This window comes from Lepisosteus oculatus, chromosome 5 (assembly GCF_040954835.1).
Source record: "Lepisosteus oculatus isolate fLepOcu1 chromosome 5, fLepOcu1.hap2, whole genome shotgun sequence".
NCBI classification, from domain to species: domain Eukaryota; kingdom Metazoa; phylum Chordata; class Actinopteri; order Semionotiformes; family Lepisosteidae; genus Lepisosteus; species Lepisosteus oculatus.
This window is the reverse complement of record NC_090700.1, coordinates 48452146-48475107: the sequence shown is the minus strand read 5'-3', so window position 1 is coordinate 48475107 and position 22962 is coordinate 48452146. Positions and strand designations below refer to the sequence as shown.

The 22962-nt window shown below is 42.0% G+C and overlaps 1 protein-coding gene across 1 annotated transcript in view; it reads right to left on the bottom strand.

The window, feature by feature from the left end:
• The window catches only part of LOC102694794 (D-glucuronyl C5-epimerase), a 61639-nt gene that overhangs the window by 18325 nt on the left and 20352 nt on the right, over positions 1–22962 (bottom strand). Inside the window, exon 2 of the mRNA XM_006628752.3 lies at positions 11626–11750. The gene's annotated coding sequence lies outside the window, so the exon portion shown is untranslated. The remainder of the gene's footprint in view (positions 1–11625; positions 11751–22962) is intronic.

The window sequence follows — 22962 nt, the reverse complement described above, 5'->3', positions numbered from 1 at the left end:
CGGGGACACTATACTGTAAACAGGCGCCGTCCTTCGGATGAGACGTAAAACCGAGGTCCTGACTCTCTGTGGTCATTAAAAATCCCAGGGTGTTTCTCGAAAAGAGTAGGGGTGTAACCCCGGCATCCTGGCCAAATTTCCCCATCGGCTGTTATCAATCATGGCCTCCTAACAATCCCCCTCTGTGAATTGGCTTCATTACTCTGCTCTCCTCCCCACTGATAGCTGATGTGTGGTGAGCGTTCTGGAGGATGCTGCACATTGGTGGTGGTGGAGGGGAGTCCCCATTACCTGTAAAGCGCTTTGAGTGGAGTGTCCAGAAAAAGCGCTATATAAGTGTAAGCAATTATTATTATTATTATTATTAATGAACTTTTACCCTTTGGATCTACCTACTTGTGTAAAGCGGCTCTCAACTTTGAGCACCTTTTAAAACCAAGCAGAAGAAGAGACTCAATGTGGAGAACAGCCTGATTCCAGCCGCAGCCACACTGCCCCCAGAACTGTCAAAACGTTTGAAAGACAAACAAGCTCAGGTGTCTCATTAAAGGGAGATGAATCTGCTTGGTGAGTCTGACTCTGGTTTTTTCCCCACTCACTGTATCAATAATTGGTCTTTTGGTTGAAAGTGAATCATTATAATAATATTCTGTTTAATAATATTATTAATAATATCCAGTTTAATATCAGTTAAAACGAACACATTTAGGATCATACTGCTTTGGTGTGGATGAGGGGGTACTTGAGCCATATTGAAAGGGTTGTGGGGGTACATAAGACAAAAAAGGTTGGGAACCACTGCCTTACAGCTTCTTATGTACTTGGAACAGTTACACATGGGACAAACTGGCACTTACTTAACAGTGTTCAGTAAACTCGTATACAAAACAGTTATATGGACTCAATGACAGTACAAGTGCGAGATAAAGATATGTTGATTTTTTTTAACCACAGGCTTGCTGTCCATGGTGTACAGTGGTACCCAAGAAACTGTAGCAATGCGTTGGACAAGGAAGTGAAATTCCTCCTCGGTGAGTAGGATAAAGGCGTAGAAGCGAATCAAGGGATTGACTGCTTATTCTGTAAAATCCAAGTAATCTGAAAGTGCTACTAGTGTTTAATTCTGTGATTAGTCTTGCAAAATGCAAATGTGTTTTGCTATATTTGAAGCCACAAGGCAGAAGAAAGAGGCACTTTCTGGGACAGAGAGGGGAACTGGTTAAGAGTTTAACTGGTTGAAAAAATCAGTTTGCTGAAAATAGTATAGAGTACGTTACAGAGTAAAAGGCTCAAACTGACACGCCAGGATTTGTTTTTTAAATAACCTTGAACTGTTTGACAGAGTTTCCTGGAGAGTGCCTGTGAAATTCACGTAATCCGCACTCAAACACAGCCTACCGTTTAAAACTAGAAAAGGAAAAGGCAAAATCCTGAAATATCGCTTCATAATAAAAATATCATTGATATTGCAAAAACTGTCTGCATTCAGAAGCGATGAAAGATTGCAGAGTTAGGCCTTTTTTGTAATGCAGAGAACGAAGCGAGGTAACTGAGCGACTGCACCACGAAAGATAAGCTGCCTGCCTCATTTGGTCTGACTATAAATAATTGGATCTTTTTACAGTCGGCTTCTGCAGTCTGCAAGATCCTCCAGCACATTTTCAGAGGGGCACCACTCCGGGGCCGACACCACTTAGCAACATTTCAGCAAAGTCGGAAAAGGACTTGGCCAAGCAAGAAGTGGTCAGAGTGTTGATTGAGGTCAGTGCATGGCCAGCCCCCCCTCCCAACCACATCTCACTCCCTGTGCGTCTGTAATCGCAGACCGCGCTGCCTTCATGAGATGAGGTATGTTCCAGGAAAGCAACAGAGTAAATTCATTAATTTTTTCATATTTTCAGATTTTTTATTCCATTGAAATAAACTATAGGTGTCAATCTCCAATTATAAAAATACCCTCAAGAATTCTGTGTAACTCCAACATTCTCCTCTTGTTTTCATCTTTTTACAGTTTTAGCTGTAAGCCATCATCTAATTTTAAACCCCCAAAATTTATCCAAGATGCCTCTTCTTTTGCACAGTTTAGGGCTTCAACAGCTGCACTAGTCTTCTCTCTGCTGAGTTCTTAGGACTTGCAGCCTAGTAAGTCATGTTTAATTAAGTCTTCTTTATAGACAGTTATGTTCTTCCAAATCATCTCATTAAAAAGTTTAAAAAGAATGAAAATCTTCCTGAAAGAAATTTTCTTTCACACCTTTCTACCTGATACTTGTACTTGAGAAAATTATAATCTGTATATTAAAGAAAAGGATTACAAACAAGATGAGCTTCATACTATGAATGCAAGATACATATACTTGAAATGTCAAAGCAGAAGCAGTTTTATCTGAAATTAATCTAACTCACAACTGTGCTTCATGGAAAGAGAACTGAATCTCTGCCTAGCATTTATACAGACAGCTGTTCAAGAGAATTGTATCCTCACCAAACTGGCAGAGAGCCTGTCTGCTCAATGAGCATCTTGATACCCATAGCTGAAAGGAGAGGACTGCGAGCAAGCTGTCTTTTTATTTAGTCAGGCAATAGTTGAGATATTTTGATCCTGGAGATTTTCAGAAAGAAGTTTCAAGAGCTTCAATAGTAGACGCAAAGTCCAGGCTCAAAATATCCCTCAGAGTACAGAAAAGAGTACAAGAAAGAGTAGAGAGCCCTGACGCATTACAACAACCAAGTCATCCTACTGGCTCATCCCACCAACACCAAAATAGCAAGCACAAGATGGAGCACTGACCACCATGACAAACCAGACTGGGAGGATGCTTACATATTGTGAGAAAACTAGACAACTTTGCTATTTAGGGGAATGTTCATTTTAACTGATGGACTGCGTTTTCTGAAACTAAGGAATGCCAAAAGATCTAAAATATTCAGATGAAAAGATTGGCCCTGATTTACGTTTCTACCTCCTACTGCTGCCTAACAAAGGTTTCCCATTTTCTGTGGAAATGCTAAAAAATGTATTGGTTAAAAGCAAGAAAAACACCGACCAATAAAATACAACAGTATCCTTACATATTGCATTCTAAAGGAACATACAAAGTTAAGCAACCAAACTGCTACAGAATCAACAATGAGGATTCAAAAATGAAAATTAAGTGAGGGTGCATTTAGAAATGGGACCAAGCTGCCCTGTTTTGTTGTTGAAGCTCATGCCACTGGATCTTTTACAAAAAGGCTGGACCAAACCCTCAGGTGAATTAGCTATTAGTACCCAAGCGAGCAACTGTAAGGAGCCAATGGTTATCTTCTTTACATTTAAGTCTGCAAAATCTGATAATTCAATGCATTCCAGATCCAGTAATATTTCTTAGCACTAGCTAGCACTATTTTAATAACCTAACACTGGCAGGGTTGCAAAAAAGGAAGAGAACAGGTCTGGACCGGGTAAGGAATAGTCAGGCAAGACAGTCTTGGGAGCCTAAGGAAGAAAGAAAAACCAAGGGTTCAGGAAAGATCTCATATTTAGACAACAGAAAAGATTGCTTCCATTTTCAGCTTTCAGCTGCTGCCAAAATCATGTCGTGTTTAAAATATGGTTTCTCAGAAGCTGCTGCTCCAGAGTGAAAACAAGGCACAGCCAATACAAGCCGTTCCAGCGCAGTGATGGGAGACTCAGTGTTTAAAAAACAGTCTGCTGGACAGTCTCGGAGTTCCTGACTAATACCTTTGTCTGGACCTTTTTTACATGACAGAAGTTTTTCAAATTTACAGAATTTCTACATCGTAGTCTGTGCAACCAGTGATGCCCTGGAATACATAACTGTTTAGCAAAATATCAAGAATATCGATCTGTCTCTTGAACTGCACTCAACACATTCCCAGCTGTGAGCTCATTAGTAAAGTTTGTGAATGTCTGGCACTGACCGTCATTACGTCGGTCTTTGAAGCCGAAAGTCCTAGCTTTTTTGGGTCGATGTTTCTGTAAATAACCAAGATTTTTTTACTTGGAAAACCAGACCAGTCAGACATATAAATGAGTCACTTAGTTCATTAAGCACTTAAGAAAACTGTGGTGCAAACACTAACTCAGAGCATTCAAGTGCACTAATCATTACATTTATTGATGTCTCATCCCCAGGAAGAAATAAGAAAAAGTGATCAAAGGGGGGTTAAAATTCTGTTTTTAAGATACCTAGGGATAATTATATTAGGCAGGAGCAATCTGGGGGAAAACAACCATTTTTGCCCTCATAAACACTCTGGCACCCTGAGGAGGTTGCACTGCTCTGGTGGCGACTTTCCAGCTAGAACTCCGGCCTTTTGGAACACTGAGCCTCATTGTTTGAGAAGGAAGCTGAGATTACTTCCATAAGGAAGAAAGCCTGGAGCTGGCAGACAAGTTCAAGAACCTCTGAATGGGGTTCATTCACAGCTACCACTTCCCTGAGGCTCCAGGGTCTCACTCTGGAGTCTATCTGACTGCCCGAACGCTGCTTCTATTGTGTTTCTCCTTTAATGTGATCATGTGCAAAGAAAACCAGCGCACAAGGAAAACGGAGCTGGGTGGAGTGAACATGGAGATGCAGAGAAAGAGATGTCGGGAGACTAGATAGGAACAAAGAGCATAAGCCATAAATTTCACTTGTTCTGTCAGTTGGATGAATCCGGCCTGGATGAATCCCAGTTAATATGCCACCTCTAAAACAGCATCCGATACCACAGCCCAAAGAGCAAAAACTCTGATCTGGTCACCTGGAACCCCTACGACAGAAGGCATCTTTCTTGAGTTCAAGACTCAAATACAGAGACCCCGAGAGAGAATTAAATGGTATAGGGCTACTAATTCACAGCTAGATGGTTCACTTGCTATCTGCCTTAAGCCTCATTCCAATGACAATTCTACTTCCAACAGAATGAATATTAACAGCAACCACAGCACAGTGTTAACATCTCAGAAATACCTGGACGGAGTCATTTATTTTGGAACTACAGAGGAGACTCTTCCTACACAACCGAGTCACGGTGTGACTAAAGATCCACAAATGCTGAACTTCCGGATCGTAATCGCTCTTAAGCACTTTCTGTTTCTGCAGGTGAAAGTGGTTAAGAAAAAAACACCAGTGGTACAGCAAAATAATACTGCAATTTCTTTTTCCAAGACAAATGCAAAAATTGCCGCACCAGCAATGAAGCTTGGTAAGACTTCACCCAAATTATCTAGCTAACAAGGTAAAAAAAAAAACCTCCTTAACAAGCCACTATGGCCTGAGACTAATTGTATCAGAAATTCAAGTTGTTTTTTCCTCCTCGTTATCCCAGCCTTGACAAGGAAGAACTGTGTCAATGCACATTCCTGAGTTATTAGATCTAATGCTTTGATCTGACCATTATCTCATTACTGTGATTTAGTGCAGGTTGGAAGAAGGTAATTTATTGCTGCAGTGTCGTAACCCTTTCTCTCCTGCAGCCCCAGGGTGAATTCTGTCCTCGCATGTGCAGACACACTGGAGGGGCAGACAGTCGACCAGGCTGAGGTTCCCCCTCACCAACAAAGCCATTCGCAATTACCGCAATGAAAAGAGATAGCTGCCTGTTTTTATTCCTTTATTTATCAGCTGCTCCCTCTGTTGAGTGAAAATAAATTATGTAACATGCGGTCTGAATTTAGCACAACGCGCGTATAAAATTTGGATTAGGGTTGTGAGCAGTGCAAAATGAAGGTTATCCGGTTCTGAATCAACAGGGAATTCTCTTTTATTTGTTTATATAAAAATGTCACAGCAGGATAACAATTTGAGACGTGGCATCTCACTGAAAGCACGTCACAGGTCACCACCAAAACAATCACAGTCGTGCATGCTTTACAGTTACATACTACAACACAGGAGTCACACGCACCATCACAGGTGTGCAAAGCTCGACACAGAGACAATATCTTCTTTGTTGAGTATCTTTTCCTCCCCCCGAAGATTAATTATTTAATAGCATTAAAGGGCATTGTGTGGTGGCTCCATACCGACTGCCTGGCGGTGCTGGTGAAAGCTGCCATCATAATTACAAGCTCATTTATGGGACGGTCCAATAAGTCTGTCGGTTCTCCAGATGGGTTACGTTATTAAAATCTTTGCTAATGGACCAAACAATAACTCCAAACAGTGGCAGCTGCTGACAAGAGCACAATAACAACATTTCTCCTGCACGACTGTGCAGCTGAGTGGCTGTTATTGTACCCGGCCTGCAGAGCGGAACACAGTGCTTTGCAGAATGAGCAGCCAGTGGAACCTCCAGTAGCGCACAACGCCATTCAGATCCTTTAAAAATACACACACACACACACACACACACACACGTCTCCAGTGAAGGAGAAGCCTTTCGGCAGGTTCGGGTCAGCACAGTCACAACATGTTCAGAAGAACCACGAAGTGTCGATTCATCGCAACTAAAGCGCAGGGCACAGAGAGACCACAGACAAACAACCGGACACTGGGAACAAACAATTCCTTGGATGCGCAAATTTAAAATAAATCCGTGCTCTCCCATTGCTTTGTGATTGAAATTATTAGACCACATATTTAAACTGATTGGCCACGCCATGGAGAGGAAAGACAAAACCTTTGCACAACCTCGATGTATTCATCTTTGCAGGGCACAGCTCCCATTGCTGGTCTTCACCACAACCAGAACCTACAAGTAACAGAGCTTCAGGCCATTACAAACAGTAATGCAGTGATACACACACACACACATTATTTTAATGCTAATTCATTATCTCATTTCCCACTCCCAGTGCGGCGTGACTTGCTTCTCACCAGGAACAGCATGTCCAGTCCTGCTGCTTTCCTCTCTCCAGGGTTTTGAGAAGGACATGGGGAAGCACAAGCATCCCAGGAAATCTCTCCCTAGTCTGCTCCGTGGCAAAAAGGCGTTTCTGTTTTCTCAGCACCTGGTATTGCTTAACTCTCCAACCTGCATCTGCCTCGCACCTATTTTACCTCAGTCTCAACCACACCCACCAACCTAACGCTAAAAGTTTTCCGGGAAAAAAAAAAAACATTTATAGATTTTATCAAAAGTGAACAACCTAAAAAATATGACAGGCTTGGGCTTCATACAGGCACCGTTCAGCTCAACCATATTTACAAACTGCTCTGACTGCGGCTGTTATACACAGGCACTTCTGTTACTGAAGCCCGAAAGGTCTGGGCATTTATGTTGATTTTTTTTTCTGCTAGACAACGCAGGAAAGCAATAAAATAAGACAGACCTGATATTAAGTTAGCTAAAAGTAATGCTTCAACTGAATTCATGTTTTACCTTGTCTTGAGGGGTTGTTCACTGAAGCCAGTTGTCTGTGCTCGTTTATTTAACACAAAAATGCTAAATACCCAAACAAAGGAGAAATTAGAACCCTTCATGCCCCCCCCATTTTCACAAATGTTTCCATAAAGTGAACAACAAGCAAAAAGTCTTCCTAGCAACAGTATTCAGTCTAAAGGAGGGTAAAAGAGGTGTGACTGCCACTGTATGCCAGACAGCAATAATGTACAATGCTGGTCACCATACAAAAAAATAAACTACTGTTCTTCTGGAGAAGAGTACCATTTACACCTTTACTCACACTTAAACGGTTTCATACTTCTGCAACCCAGCTGAAGCACACTCTACCATGTTGAAGCAGATACCCCAGTTTCTCTGGGGAACAGCTGGATGAGATCCCCAGATCAGCTCGCTTCAAACAACCGAATGAGCAGTAATTTGTTACCTCAGTCCCAAGGGCTTAACCACGGTGGTTCCTGCTGGCCTTTTCAACTGAACCGTTCACATATAACTCATGTTAAGATCAAAGGGTGAACTAACAACTGCATTTAATCTGTGCACGAAGCCTTCGTTTAGTGAGCTCCATTTGTACAGACGCAGCTGGAAGTTTTAGAGCAGGCAAGCAGTGGGGACAGATTGCACTGTTTGCGCCACGCTGAAAGCTTTTTTCAGAGTAAAGCAATGATTCCAAACAGAAATGAAACTGCATGGCAACGCTGCTCAATGCATCCAAGCTGTTTACCGCTTTTGAAATATTTATCCTGCATGGGGAAAAATGGAGCAGTTTTTTTTATTTAGGGCAACCCGAGCGAAGCTTATGGAGTCTGTCTTTTCAGGGAAAAACAAAGATGGATGATTGACTTTATTCTACTTCATGCCTTGAGGGTATTTTTTTTTTACTCCATAGCGAGTCCTGCTTGTGCCTCTTGTCGTCAGTCTCCTCCGTTAGGACAGCCTGGACTCGTTTGCTCCACTTACTGACTCCCCTGGGCTCTCTCTTGTTTAGGGGGGTGGGGTGTGCTGAATGGAGCTCAATACCCACCTTCACTGACACTGCAGCACTCCGGTGGCTAGTTAATCATTAATGGGTATATCTGCCTGAGCTACAGAAACAGCTCAGGAACTCTGGAGCTCACATCAGGCAAGATCTGATAGTCTGCTAAGAGCTCTGAAAAATTTAGGAGGAAGTGAATCCATAACAGCACGCTTAAAGAAATCTGAGGACTCCCTGAAGAGAAAATAATTCCTTTTCCTCCACATCTGGTTTTCTGCATTTCAGTGAAGCTTATAGTTCTAGAGAGTGGAATCCTGGGTCCCAATTGCAAGAACATAATTCATTAAATCAACTCTGGTTTGCAAGGGGCATTCTATTTCATCTTTACTGAGGGTGTATGCGCAACTGGGTCACACTACGCAATAAGCATATTGAAAGCCTTGTATGACTCAGACACGGCAACTTTTAAAACCATTAATTTAGTGTTGAATTGATTCTGACACAGATCAGCAGTCAGAAATGTTTTATTAAAATCTGTCTATTAGGGCAGCATGAACATTATCCATAATTGCTGCAAAAAAACACATCAGAACATCTGCAAAACTTTGAAGCCTCAAAGGAGTGACTAAGACTGGAAATACAGACATGAATATTAAAAAGACTGTCAATGTAAACGTTGTCACAGTTTATGTGTGCTGTAGGCAGAACCATATTGTGCATCAGCACAGACTGTCAGAGACAGGTACTAACCAGGTGGCAATAGCTGTCTGCCACAAGCTGAGAGCTGTTCTGACTGTACTGTAATGAGATTTAGAAATTCCTTTCATAGCTGCCAAAGTCTCTTCTTACACAGTAATGGAAATAACTTTTTTGTTTATATAGCAATTTGCAACTTTAATTCTAATCTGTGCAACAAAATAGGATATGCGCATTAAAAACAGCACAAAATGTATTTGACAGTCACTAAAATGACATTCTTAGCATAACATGATAAACTACAGATGATAGGCTGTATGTTTCAGCACAACAGGTGGTACATCTTACCTTATTACTACAAGATATCTACTGTGTAAAAAACAGAGAATAATGAGACTCAAAAACCTTTTGAAGCATTTTATATTGGCTTCTACAGACTTTGCAAGGCTGTAGCACAATAATTCACTTCAATACATGTGCAATTGCTGATCATATTTACCGTAAATCATGGCAACTGTCACTCATGATTTAAAATTTCACGTTTTTGTGACCAACAGAAAAATTAGAAAAATGCATGTTGGTGTATCGCCTCGATGACATCTTAAAGACTGGAAAAACGGTGGCAGCAGATCTCGTCCTGCATTTACGATAAGATTTAATTGTAGTCTAACTTGGTAGCATCAAACATTTTAGAAGAACTTCAGAAACTCCCGAGATTCAAAGAGCTCTACAGCAGGTTAAGAGAAAATATTCTAAAAAACTAATCATGCATACATCTCTCCTGCCTCTTAATTTTCCATGGATATTTTGAGCACAAATTGCAGGCAGCTTTCTTTCCATCAGCTCTTCCATAATTCACCCCCGTTACCCCAGCCTCGTCCCATCACAGGCTCCGACACCGATGCACCTACCCTCCAACCTCTGGACTCCGGACTGTCGGCTGCACTTCAATCAAAGAGTGCACTCAAATCACAAATCAGCGTTACCAGGGTTCAGTGAGCGACATCCTTCATTCAACAGGAAGGGACATTTACACTCTCTTTAAGCAAAGGACGTCAAGATCAGCTTCTTCAAGATGCGCAGAGGCAAGCATACGGCAGTGACTGTGGTTAAGCCAGCGAGCTCAACGACGAAGCAAAGCCAATTACTGTGTTCCCCTTTGATTGCGTTTTTCCACTCAAATTGCAGAAAATACAAAACTCAGTTGAAACGAAAGAAAAGTATGCGGCGTTTCAGTGCAAACACTAGTATTCTGTGGGACAAATTTAACGCAGAGGACAAGGAATGTTTCTACGCATGGGGAAAAATGATAAAAGAATTGAGCTTTTCAAGGTGCTGTAACCCAAAAAATGATCAAATTCATATCAGAGCTGTACTCCAACTGAAAAGAGGAAATTGCTTTTGAGTTAATTCTCTCATCCAATTCATTGTTGGTCTGGGGGGGATTAAACGCGTTATTATGAAAGACCTTTAGCAAGCATACAATATTAAAATCCTACCGGAGGATTAAATGCCTTTAAAAACAACCAAGGAAAAGGGAAAACACTTTTCACTCATCTTACAAAGATTACACGTCAATAAACATTACAAACAATGCAGGCCACATTGCATCACCATGGGTGAATGAGATTTAGAATTTTGCAAACAAAAAAGAAAAACAATAACGAGTTAAGACAGTCGAAACATACAATAAAAAGAATGGTTATCTGAAAACTTTGAATATGAAATCTCTTTAGCACACTCCATTCATGCACAAAGTGATGCACTTTTAAACTCAATTACTAAGAGACCCCAAGGAATGTGTGGGAAGCACAAAGTCTTGCTTATTACAGAGAGATGTGAAGATTGTTGCATAGTCCAAAGTAAGTGCATACAAATTACAGAAATAGCAAGCATATATGTATATGGAGGGGTTATAAAGGCTTGCCTTCAGAACAAAGATTAGAAATGAGAAGAGGTACAGCATGTTCTAAAAGGGCCTCCTCTTTCTCACTTTTGCCTCCTCTTCAGCCCGTTTGTGGAGGACATTCCCCCAGTGCAGAAGGTACAGTATCCGGTTGCTCTTCTCCGAATGGACTGGGAGCCCAAAACAGCAATACTGACCACAATTTAACACGATATTCTAAACGAGGCCTTACCAGAAAAGAACATTTAACATAACAGCCCTTTATTGAAATAGGACAAGCTCTATTTAAACACATTTCACCAGTCTGTTTGCTTTATTATAGCTTCCTCATGCTGTCAGGAAAATGAAAATGTGTAAACAGAGACACTTGAGTCTTTTTCACAGATTCTTGTTTCTTCTTGTTTTTTCTCGGCTCAGAGTTTTCCATCCCACATTTATAGATCATGTTTATGCTATCTGCATGTAATGCTTTCCACTTCATTGTGAAATGTACGTTAAATGTCACCTATCAGGTGTCTGATGAATCTGGAATTTTGTCTAAATAATCTAAGTTTCAGATTCTCTTTGCTTATTCTACAGTTTCAAAACCCTCCTATTTCAGTATCACAGGTGATCTTGACTGGTTTACTAACCATACATGTCAGAAGCATGTATTCCCATGGTATGCATTATAATAGGCTGGAAAACACAACTTAAACAAACCATCCCTTACCTCAGTCCTTTTAACAGAAGGTTTCTGACTGCACACGCATTGTGTCTGGTGTGCCAAGTGTGATGGGCAGCTCTTGACCACTAATTCATCTTGCTGTTCACCTTACTCTGGTTTGCACTCAAGACCTGAAACAGGAAAAAATATTTATATATAAATCAAGAGAGATCTTGCATGCATCTTCCCACACAAGGACTGCCAGACAGGGGATTACAAATGTCTGAAGACATGCTGAGCCATCATCTGAACAGTCTATCAGCTAGATGGTTTCACTGCAGGAAAATAAACGCATGAGCAAAAATTACATTGTTCTTCTATGTATTAACACACCACAAAAACTCAGTTTTTAGTAATTATATTGTAATGTAACTTACAAGACAACAAGCAAAATATTTGGCAGGTCGCATATTTCAAAGTGAGTGTGCACAAATGAAAAACAAGAGGAAAGTTTTGTGCTTTGCTTGCTTAACTCAAGTAATTTAGTCAAGCTGAAAATCCAGATTCCCTCTTCCGATTCCCTCTTCCTGTTGTCACAGTGAAAAGCAGTATATGAGAGCTGCCTAATTTCACCCAGTCCACAATTTCCTTGCTGTAGTGGCACACTCCAAAGTGCCAGACAAGTATGAAGTATCTAATGGCAGATAGACTGAACAGCAATAGACTGTCTGATATTATTCCTATGTGACTGTAGCCTCATGACTAAGAGGTGATACATACCACCATAGTAATTAAAGGATTCTTCAAACCTACTGGTGCACCAATACGAACTAGGTAGCCTCCAAAACCAATGCAATAAAGACAAAACACAGGAAACTGACACAAAGCCTCTTTGGTTTCCTAACAGAGGTGGGAACATGTCAAGACATCCTATATAACAGGTGCAGGGGCAGATGGAGAATTAAAAACCAATGCACACTGCATTGGAAAAATCGCAGGATCCATACAACTTCAAAGCAGGGAGGCAAAAGCAGGTTTAAAGAGGGTTTTGGAACAATGCTGATGAAATGATTCTTCTACAAGATCAAGAACGAAGCTGACGACTTTTGCTGGGCATGTGACAGAAGACGGACTGGAAGAGCAGTGGTGGAGGCACATTCTGGAGCCTCGTTTGTGGTTTCCTGTTCAGACAATTTTATCATCATCTGTCATCTTTACATCAGGAAACGCTCATATTCCAGCAACAACACGACCAAAAGAAAAGGTTCATTCAAAAATGGCAGACGAGCAGGTTCCTAACTTCAAATGGCAGAATGCTGAATTCACAAGAAAACTGCAAGACACTCTTATCAAACATTTCAAAAGCCGCCTTCTTGAGCAACTTAATGAATAGCAACACGCGTCAAGCCACTTAGTAACTTTTTATCATTAAATCACAGAAAACTCTGGCTACTGACTGAAAAGCCAGTACTGCATAATTTAAAAAGTTCACCGAATAATCATGCATTTTCTGGAGACAAAATTCATTGAAAAGTTTCCAAGACTTGCAGTAATCAAGCCAGTTTATTTCCTCTGTGACTTAAAGATACCTGGACAAGAATTCACCTTTAATATGTGGCGTAAACATGTGTTCAAATGCCTGCAATAACCCTTTGATTCACTTCAGTGTACAGAGACCAATAGAGAGAACATTCACACTAGCCACTAGAGCCATATCTTAAAACTCAAAGACCTTGCATTCAAAAACAAAAACAAAAAGAGCTCAATTATTCCATTAAAAAAATGTCTACAAAAATACTGAACTCTGTGAAGTCTTTCATTGAGGTTTCTTAATCAAAACTACAGTACATTTGCCCCAATTCCGGAATTTTTAAAGGACAAACGTTTATTGTAGTCCCTGAAACAGGACAGTCTTTTAATGCTGCTGGGCATGCCTGTCATGCAGTAGTTGCTGCAGATAACATACCTTTCACAAAAAAGCAATTCATAAATGTGTCCAGGATGAAAGGAAAAACTGTGGGGTGGTACAAAAGAAGGGTTTATTATTGAACTAGTGAGTAGCTTAATAACTGAAAACACTACCCATATACACACTAAGACAGCTGAAACAAGTCGCTTTGCAATCCAAGTCTGAATCTCAGAGCTGAAATCCAAGCCACTGATAAATAAAAAAGTTAGGTAATACGGATTATTATGTGCTATAAAAACATTTTTCTTCTTTCGAAGACATCTGGACAGTATAATCTTTCCAGACTCCACAGGAATCCAGATAAGAGGCGACAAAGGCAAAAACGGTCTTCATCTTTGTGGAAGATGTACAGTATATGTACACTTGGCATCCAAAGAAAATTATAATTGCAACAAGTTTACAAAGTTACTATCTTAAAAAAATGAATTTTTCGTAGCAGATGCATTTTAAAAAACAAAATGACAAGAATATATTCATTATTTCAGACGAACAATTGTCATCACCAAGGTTTTCACAGCAGACATCACAAGCTAGTAGCATCGCACCCTTTCCACCAGGTGGTAGATGCAGTCTCAAGAGATCTCATTGTCCTCTGGTCCCATATCTGTGGACGGTTCCACATCAACCACATGCATCCCACAAATGTTCTATGGAGCTCAAGCCTGGGTCCCACAGAGACCTGAGCAGCATCAGGAAGTGGTCTGCCTTGCTGGAATATTGCCATGACAAGATGAGCCTGCAGGAAGGAGAGGTCCCATGACTTTTGTTAGTGGGATACAGTAAAGATACCATTATTCACAACAAAGTGGAGTTCTTGTGTTGCTTGGGACTCTACTAATGTGACATACTCCAGCCTCCAAAATGGCAAGAAGGTGCTATTCACTTCACATATTGAACACGTTGGTTCCTTTCTGTGCTTTTCTTGAATTTCACCAGGCTGGAAACTCAACAGGTTAAATCAGCTCATCATAAACACCCAAACAACTCTCACAAATGAGTAAAATAACTGCTGACTACTCTTTTGTATTAATACTGGTAAGCCTTATTAAAATGTTATGGTATAGTAGATTTCCATGTGTTTCACAGTTGGCAGACATTTGACAATATGCTTTTCCCCCAACTAGAAATACCCAAAGAGCCAATTTTGGTATTACAGTTCTTCTGTGGGAAACGTATTGAAAGGATATTGAGAGTTACTCATAACCTGACTGCCTGCCTCACCATTTTGTACTGCTGACCACCTTATCTGCAAAACCTTGTCCACAGCTGCCTTCACCGCCCACAGCAACCATCTACACCAGACACTTTCAGAATACACATTCAATTCAATCCACATTCATGGCCCCTCTGGACAGTTCTGAGTCACCTAGACGACATCATGCATTTCCAGAAATCTCATTTACTGCATCTAATGCAGAAAATGCCCTGTCATTTCTATTGGTGAGACGGGAATCAGACTGGCAAACTGTTTCAGAGAATATGTCAGAGCTGTGCGGATCAAAGATCTCTCCAAACCACTTCACATCTAGCGGCCGCAAGCTTTCGGACCTCTCCAGACAAACTAATACCCATCATCTTCAGGAAAGGTTCAGGCGGGCGGCTGCGTCAGCACGCGTAGGCTGCAAAGGAACAAGAAAAGTTTTATTCCATGCTGAAAAGAGAAGAAAAGAAAGAAAAACACCCGAAGAAGGCTCCAAAGCCAAAAGGTTGTGTTTTTCTTTCTTTTCTTCTCTTTTCAGCATGGAATAAAACTTTTCTTGTTCATCTTCAGAAAAGGACTTCACTGAACCCAACTGGGTGGGAAAAAATCTTCGCTCTTCATTCTCGCCCACTTTCACCCATTTCCTCACCGCTTTTCTACACCTTCTTGTCTCACTCAGTCTTTTTTTCTTCCATGCCTTATTTACGTGCTTCTCTCTCTCTCCCCCTCACACCTGAAGAAGGATCCACAGGCAAAGTGTTGTGTCACTAACTTTTCAGTAGACAATGAACCTTTAAGATAAGAGATCACTTTATTGGCCATACAGTATACAATTTTTATTAGCAATTTGTCTTTTTCGCACACCCCAGCTTGCTCTCCATGAAACATAAAGTAAGGGAGAGAGAAGCTTGGGGTCAGAGTGCAGGGTCAGCCATTTATACGGCGCCCCTGAAGCAGCTGGGGTGAAGGGCCTTGCTCAGGGGCCCAATGGAGTAGGATTCCTCTGCCAGCCGTGAGATTCAAACCGGCAACCTTCCAGCCACAGGTGCAGATCCTGAGCCACAGAGCCACTGCACCTGTTCTTTTGCAGCCTATCCATGCTGTAACAGCTCCTTACTCATATAGTAAGTCCTACAGTATTGCTTTTATTTCTGAAATGTTTCAAGATGCACATCTCTGACAAATTAAACTTGGTTTTGTTTTTTATGACAGAAATTATGATCAATGACAGTCCTTGACAAGAGAGTAGCTTTTCATTTACAAATCTCTGGAAGGGAAATAAAAATGAGTGCCTTAACATTTTTTGACCAGGAGTAAATTATATTCTTACGTCAATACCCATTGATTTGCAGGCTTTAAATAGACCATAAATGATGGTGAAGAAACAAATACATATTTGTAATTGCAACAAAGATGAATTTACATTCGTTCAACAGCAGGGTCATTAATATAATGACAATCCATCATGAAAAATGTGTGGAAACTGACAAGGATCCTTCACCCTGTCATTAATCTCCCCCATATAACATTACTGCCAGCAACAGAGGAGAGGGCTGTTAAGATAAAGGCTGTGTTAAATCAAGCTCCAAATGGAGCCTATTGATCTTTTATAAAATGGGCTTATCGACAGAGCACTTAAAAGAGGTATTTGAAACTTTATAACATTTCATTGAACACAAGCTGCATTTGTTATGCCATTTCCACAAGTTTAATTAACGTGACGGTTATTAAAAAAAACAACCCAAAAAGAGGGGTTTATCCAAGGCCCTTGGCTGCAGCGAGAGCCCAGGACAGAGTGCGCTTGACACGCAGGCGGGGGAAGACAGGGCTGCAGGAGCTCAGGTAACCGGACCTGTTGCACTGGGTAGGGAGAAGCAAAACCACCTCTCGCCACACGACTGACTGACTGACGAGCCCCAGTGTCGGACAAACGGCAGAGCCTCCACGTGTCTGAAAGTTAGCGGGCTTGGCTCTGCTCCTTCGATAGCACTGAGACCCTTCGCAGCCCACCTGGCAAGTAATGTAGTGCTGAAGTGTTATACTATAAGAAAGTATTACATCATGGCACCTCATCTGGTCACACTTCATGTTCAATCAAGCACTTTTCCGAAGATGATCGGTGGTAGTTGGTCTGACTTATATGAACATGACATTTATATAAAGTGCAAGGTGAGTTACTAACATACAACTGCATTATGTGGATTCTATATAAAGCCATAAGCTGCTTTCTTCCTGTATGCGATTGCAGGGGCAGACAGATGATTTTTCTGCCATCAGCAATTACTTTTGAAAACTCAAATGTTGTGGTTTAAAGGACTTAACTCTACAATTTCACAGGCTTTTTTTGTACCTGCAGTGCAGTGTTCCACTTTCTGCCTTGTCTTTGAAACTTGTGGAATAAAGAAATTCTCTGCCAGTCCACCCCCATCTAAACAACAACCCGTGCGGCGCTGCCGTCAGCATGTGGAGAGCAGGAGCGGACATGTTCTTGCCATATGGAGGATGCAGGGTGTGGTTCAGGATGTGGTACTGCTACCCAAGGGCAGAGAAAGCAGTGGCTTTAATCTTTTCGGGGAAAACAAAATGTTCAACACCTCGTTTACTTCTCAAAGCTGCTGGGGCTCACGATTCAGTAGTTTTACACTGAACCAGCTTTTAATTTACATGATTGCTTTATTACATCCATTGTACCAGGCTGGCAATAAGGCAGCTGTCTGCTTAGCAGCTCCAGCCACCCAAACGCAGTGAACAGTTTTAGTCAAAGTAAAACAGGAGCTGGAATGCTCAGTAATAAAAACATGCAGGGTTTTCAGTTCCCTGGCGACTTATAATTGCTCTCACTGGAGTTCCTCTTAACCAAGTCTCTGGGTTTCTGTGAGACTGGAGTGTGTTTTAACCTACAGCGTTACTCTGCCCACCTTGAACCCCAGCACTCTCGGCAGGCTGCAGCTCCGATAAGACACAGACATGCTTTGTGTTGCAGGCGCTGTCAGAAGGTGAGTTCTGCCTGGGGTTCTAATGCGATACACATCCAAATAGGCATTAATAGCAGCACAGCAGGCACTGCTGTCACAACGGTGTCAGATTTCACTTTCTATTCTCCCTTCCTCAAAACAAATTTTTAAATTCTTTTGTCTCACTGCCTGCTACACGAATGCTTATCCACTCGAATACTACTCCTTGCCATCTGCTGCCTTTCAAAGCTCTGCGGTGGCAATTTCTGTGTTTTTTCATCGTACAGTGCCCTTGCCCTCAGCTGACTACTGCATCATGCTTATAAAGCACAGTCAAAGTGGAGCCAAGAGTCTGTGCTTCTAATACTGTCCTGCTCCTTCACCATCAACACCGACTACAACGTACTGTATCACTTTCTTTTTTATGTTTCGATCACATGGCTGATTAGATGGTGCTTAATTTCTCACCTAAAACATCCTAAGGAGCAAACACTATAATATACTATAAAAATGCAATCTGCAAAGCCTTTCAGCAGTGTGCAGACAAAGACACTCAAGAGCATAACGGCCCTTTTATTAAAACAACTTTCTCTGTAGCTGGACAGATTTCATTTTAAAACAAGAAGCCTGAGCAGTGCTCAGACCTCAGTTTAAATGCTCTGAATTGGAGAGGAGTGTGGGCTCCAGCCTTGGGGCTCTGCAAAGGCTGTCCACACTCAGTGGTGATGTGGCAGAAAAATGAAACGTGGATACTGAAAGAATGTGCGTCTGGACGCTCTCCCTGAGCCGTTTCCAGCGGTAACATGTCAAGAGCACAGCCACTTACAGAGATGTGAAACACATGGTCACAGTCCCCCAATAAGCCAGCGCTGAAATGCAAGTTGAATCTGCAATTTTAAAAAACAAGCATATTCTATGCATCTGCATTTGCAGATTTCAGCTTTCTACACCTCCCCCCCTGCTATCCCCCAGTTTGAACAGTCATTCTCGCCTGCTTTAGGCCCATTTCACCCCCTTCTTACCTACTGTACTGTCTTTTGGTCTCCTTTGCCTCATTTATCTGCTACCTTGTCTCCCTCCCTAACACCTGAAAGGGGCTCCACAGTCGAAACACTGCACTGTGTTTCTTTACCATTCTACATGGAATGAACCCCCACCCGTTTCTTTGCAGCCTACACATGCTAAAGCAGCTACCTACTGCACGTATTTTATGCATAATCAAAAACCTCATCAAAACTCATCTGCAGGGATGGGATATACTATACTGCATACAGTACCTGTAAAGCACAGATTTGAACTGTCCTGCAGGCAGAAAAAGTAAAAAGAGAAAGAAAATGTGAATTTTTAGCCAATTTCCAAAAATGTAAACAGATCATCAACATTCCCTTTGTTAACTGGGCCGTTGGCACATTTGGCATTTTGTAGCCCATTGATCTGAGGCTCTGATGAGTTGACTGATGAAAGAAACCATAGTTTCGGCTTCTACAACATAGGTTATAGGAGTGTGGAACAAACTACCAGGCTATCAAGCTACTCCAACATTTAAAATGCAGTATTTCTACATGGAAATCAACATTGTCTTATTTATATTCCCCATGCAGGGCACTGTGGCTCCAAAAGCCGCCAGACAGACTCCTGCATGTCTGACAACAGCAAACAATGTTTTTCACAGCTCCTAAAGCAACCTTGGCCTGCAGCAGGGAAAGGCAAACAGCAGCAAGGAATGTAAAATCAAATTTAGGGCACAGGAATTCTAGGATAAACCTTCAACAAATTGTTTGCTTATGCAATCTACCATTGGATTCCAACAGCTGAAGACTTGCCTGTATTAAACAGCAAAAAGATGAATACTCATGCTGGCTAAAACGTCAAACTATCAAATGAGTGAGCACCAGTCTAACCAGTCAGATATTTTAAAATCAGTACGGTCTTCTTCTTATGGGGAACACAGTCACAGACTGAGTCATCAGCTGGAATTTGAAACCGAAGGAAAGAGGGCATGGATTGGAGATGGGTAATGAGAACCTGTCAAACTCATAGTAAAGGTACAGCAGCTTGCAACCAGGTCCATCATGGTAAGACCCAAAGCCCTCATCGAGCATCACGCTCACTGCCACTCACTCCGATCACAGTACAGTGCTGTATGTCAACCTCAGCCCACCACCTCCTTCCCACGTCTTAACTCGGAGGACAGGTGACAGCACAGCATGCGACAGACTGCGGTTCAGCCCCTGATAAGTGGATTCCCTGCTGGATGGAGCAGATCAAGGCTGAAGCCTCTTTAAGGCTCACAGCAGCTTTTGTCAGCTCAGGAACAGAGCACTACCTCTCCCTGGAACGCCGCGCAGACAGCCCGACATGTTTCAGGTGTGTATGTACAGTGGCGTGTCAGAACTGCCACCCTGGCCAGGAATCCTCCTCAGGAATTCACTTTTTCCTTTCCTGTATTTCACCCTGAAGAAATTTAAAACCCCATGTTCTTAAAAATAACTTCAAACATATAAAGCATGAAAAAAAATCTGGAGTCCTTCAACTCCCACAAAAAAAGTCCAACAATCGGAAAAGTCTAAGCACATTCTCCATTGTGAATACTGTTTTTAACTGCTGTGATGGGACTTACAACGGTCCTTAAATGTTTAATGTGCCCTATTAATTGTTTTGAGAAAAGGAAAGAACTGGGCTAGTAAGTCAAAAATACACTGTGGATTACTGCTAGTGTGAATCGCATAGAATATCGGCGCTACCAAAGTAAACAGAACTTAAACTGCCACATTTTGTGGAAGACTGTAGTATATTTTATGAACAGTAAGGATATTTTTTAAATCCTCTTTCGGTTACAAGAATCTTAGCACCCATACATACAACATGCAAACGCACATGTTTGTAGAAGCCAAGGCCAGATAAGTCTCGACTGACTGTTTAGCAAAATGAGCAAGCACATGCCCTGAAGTACGAAACTGGAACACAACTGTGCAACCCTGACCCCGAACACCGGTAAGTTATTCAGGGGGTTCCTGCCGTCTTTGAGAGCTCTGCTTTCGGCCCCGCACAATGAGAGTGTAGGGAGTTTCGGTTCTCCTCAGGGCAGCTCTAGACAGGTGTGACAAATTGTTACCTGTCGGGTAATAAAACGTGCCCCTGCAGCGAACGTGCCGAGGTGTAAAATGACAGAAACAATGCACGATACGCATGTTTTCAGGAAAACGCACTTTAGCTTTCCATATCCGAGGCTCAAGAGGACTGCTGAAAGCCCTGAATGATGATTTACAAGTAAACACAGGCTGTAATACATACATACTCCAGCGGTTCATGTGTCACACAAGCGCGAAGAGTAAGCACAGCCCCAACACAAGTAAACGTGCAGAAACCCACGTTGTCTGAGTCCATGAAAATGTACTTGTTATGAAAAAACCACGTGGGGTTTATGTCTGGCAAGAGATAAAGAACTTCTTGTTGGCTAATTTTCATTCTGCATAAAAGATGACCAGTTCAATAATGAATGTGTGCTTCAAAAGGAAATGGAGCTTGCCTCTCATTTCTGATTTATAACAGTCTATCAAAGACACTGTTGATGAAACAGGACTTTAATATTCAACCACGATTATCTAAGAGTTGCACTTTAAAAAAAAAAGACATGTGGACATTTTTCACAAGGTTTATGGGACACCTAGGGCCCACACAAGTAAAAGCAGAAGAGCTACATTGTAATTTTATTTTTAATAACACTTTTTTTGACTGCAAACAATCCCTTTTTTCATCCATTTTCTAACCTCATAATCGGGGCCTATACCAGCAAGCAAAAAACAGGAGAGGGGCAGACACACACACACTCGCATCAGGGTCAATTTTTCCAGAAGCCAATTAACCTACCAGCACCTCTGGAGTATGGGAAGAAATCGGAGCACCCAGATGAAACCCAAGGGAACAGAGGGAGAACATACAAACTCCACGCGGATAGCACACCCCAGGTCTGGACTTGAACCCAGGGCCCCAGTGTGGCGAGGTACCAATGCTAATCTCTGTGTTGCTGTGCCCCCCCACTTCAAACAAAATCAGAGGTAAACAATAAAACCTAAAAAAGGCAAAGAAAACCCCCCGTCATCTACTCGCGGCCTTGCTCCTGTGCCAGGGCCCAGGTCCGCTCTGCGGAAAGGTCAGGCGGGCGAAGAGGAATGTGGTGCTCAGGGCTGGCTGCGAGCACCCCACCTCCCCGGAACTGGTTGTGTAAATAAGCTCCCCGCCGGAGGCTCAATTTAACGAACAAAGATGCCTTTAATAATTCAGATCGCGCTTTCAGAGATGCGTCGCGGCTGTCAGAAGCTTTCAGGAATATAGTCAGTACACTCCTGCCAGTGCCTCGCAGGGCTTAGCAGACGTTTATGGCTCTCCCTTCGCCTCTTCCCAGGATTACACACCCGGGCTGCTGGGACAAGCGACCCGCGTGTGTTACCCACTGGTTATTACTAGTGTCCCCACCTGAGTATCTCAGCACCTACACAGACAGGACACTCCCCAGGCTACAGAGATGAGAAACGAGAGAGAGAAGGATGAAAAGTTTCTCACGAAGTTTCCCAGAACTCATGGGAAAATAAAATATGAACTCCATGAAGTACAAATGCATATTAAAACAAGAAAAAATTGGTTTAGACTCAAATACACTGAAGACCGCATTAGCACTTCAGAACTGCAAACCTGCAGAAGGCTAAATACAGCAGCTCTGTTCCAGGGTAGCTGAGATAGAACTATAATCCGTTTGGGTTTCTGGCTGAAATATGATAAACTAAATCGCAAGCAGCACAAAGAAGTGGGATAAAGCCAACTTTGAGAGCCGAAAGCTGCCGATCCTGGATGGGATGTATTACTGCCAGATTTTCATGTCAAATTTATAGCCCCATTTCCCAAGTGCAAGATGGTTTCAAACTGTATCAGCCAGCACTTTTCTGGGAACTTTAAACCAGTTCACAGCACTGAAATACTCTGTTATCAGTGTAAAACTTCACAGCAGGGTAAGACAGAACAGTTCCTGCACAGCCACAGATACATACGTCAATGAACATATGTCAGACAAGCCAGTCAATAATTACCTGTCAAATGGAAAATGCCCGATCTTCCTTAGTTCCAGATTTGTCTGCGTACAGTTCAAAGGCAGTGGACACAACAGCAAGCTCTCTCCTGTGCAGGGTTTTCAAGACTGTCTCCCTAGACCAGGAACTTCAAGCACTAACCCCACACTCTCATTCTGTCAGTGAACGATTGATGTAAGGACAATGGGAAAATGA